The sequence below is a fragment of the Leptonychotes weddellii genome, chromosome 12 (assembly GCF_054177405.1).
Source record: "Leptonychotes weddellii isolate Sample4059 chromosome 12, ASM5417740v2, whole genome shotgun sequence".
Classification (NCBI taxonomy): domain Eukaryota; kingdom Metazoa; phylum Chordata; class Mammalia; order Carnivora; family Phocidae; genus Leptonychotes; species Leptonychotes weddellii.
Window position 1 is genome coordinate 32,262,933 of NC_138380.1, and position 2,272 is coordinate 32,265,204.

Sequence of the window (2,272 nt, forward strand, 5' to 3'; positions counted from 1 at the left end):
GAAGAGAAAAGTTTAGTTCAAATAATAGGACCATTTTCTAAAGTAGAGCTATTTTATGTCTTATAAAGTTAAGTGTTACATACTCGAGTCTTTGAAAAACACAAAAATCAAATTACAGATTATTACTTAATATTATATATGTGGACTCTCTATGGTCTATTATCTATTAATGTGTCTTAGAAATCAGCCTTTCACAAGCGTATTTAGAAATAAAAATAATGCCTGCCACTGTTACTGTAGGTTTTGTGCTGGACATTTAACATGCAACTCATTTAATTGTTAACATTGCATTTTAACAATGAAAGAAAATGAGGGTTAAAAAGTTTGAGCAAAATTCTGAACATCACCCAGCTAATAAGTAGCAGAGACAGAATACAACCCCAGGGGTCTTTAGCTCTATGCCTCTGCTTGTAACCCTCAAATAGTTAGATTACTTTGGTACATCATTGTATCTGTGAATTTTCATTCTTCTATTTTTTACATGACTGTATGGATTATTGACTAATTCTATAAATTATTTTGTTACTAATTTCCTTGAATACCTAGTGATACATATTGTAGGTACCTCAGAATATTGCTACTCAAAGCTCACGGTCATTAACTTTGCAAGGGATAGCCATTTTCCATTCTTGAACAATACATGAGGTCACCACTCATTCTTGCTATATGGATGAGGTAAGGCCCAAATAATTTCATTTCCTTATTCTAGACACCGCTCATTTTTAATTTTAAAAAATAATTTCGTGAGCCACTATTTATGCAATTCAAATTGTCCAGTAAGTTCTAATGTATTTACAAAGCTGTAATTTTAAAGAAATCCCATTGGGCAGCTTTCTTTTTTTAAAAAAAAAATTAATCTCCTTTCACAATTTAATTAATTGAGTGAAGAATAGGCATCTCCTTTCCCTTATGACCTTCAGCCTCTATGATCAGAGATAACCACTGCTAACAATTTCTTTTGCCTTTCCAGGAATTTTCTAGGCACATATCTGTGCACACTTTCTTTTCTCACTTACCAATTCATCTTAGTTATCTTTCTGTATCAACATATAAAGTGCTATGTTAGCCTTTTTAATGACTATAAAACATTTTATTGTATGGGTGTCACATTTTTTATCCAGTTTCCTGTGGGTGGATATTTGGATAATTTCTAGAGTTTTTAAAATAATCAATTGTTATGAACATATATCTATATTTATCTTTGTATACTTACAGTGATAGGGTAAATTTCTAGCTGGAAACTTTCAGGGTCAAAGCATGTGTATGTTTAAAATTTTTTTTATAGGTATTTACATGATTGTCATTCCAGAGTGGATTTTACATTAACACAAAAAATGTGGTGGTCTAAACAGGCTGCTCACACTTTAAAACTCACATCAAACTCCAAGATGTCATGGTATTAACTTCTGTTTTGTGGGCATAAAAATGACAGTTTGCCAAAGATGAACACTTTATTCTACCTAAATATTTCACTCCTGGGCCAGGCCTACCATTGCCCATTTATATTTTCAAGGCAATAACATATTACTTGCGTATATTTTTCCATAGATTAATTAAAAGAAACTTACAAATGTTTAAAATAACAGATTTGATTAATTATTTGTTCTAGGCCTTGGCTCAGTCCATTTCTTCCACCTGGAAAATCCACCTCACTCCAGCCCTGCATGTCTATATCCTACCTACCCTTCACGGTTTATTTCAAATGATACCTTCTTCATCTAAATCATGTTTCCTCAGGACTCCCAGTGCCTCTATTTAACCCTTTTATAGTTCACATTTTACATTGAAGGTCCCTGTTCAATAGTAGCTATCATTATTATTAGGCACTGGATTCTTCCCCACTCTATAAATGTTCTTCTTTTCTCCTGTCTGCCCAATGGATTGATTTAGCTCAAAACTACATGTTAGTATTGGATACTACTTTTATTTTCTTTAAAATAAGGCGTCCATGTTTTTATTTTTAAGATCAACTGGTTAAAACAATTTTTTAAATTCTAAATAGAGTTTCAGATTTTTCAACACAGCAAAAAATGATTTAAAATGTCTTTTTGGAACTCAGCTCATAAACACATGCAAATTTAAAAACAGTTAAATCTGAAACATACTGGTGAGAGTAACATGGATGCTATCATATTAAAGGCCTTTGGAGGCAAGCTAGCATAGTTTACACGCCATTGGACCTATTTATAGAGCTGACTCCTCTCTGCAATGTCAACTGTAACATAATACTTATTTTAAGCCTCAGTATCTCAAATATCAGCCTCTACTAGTT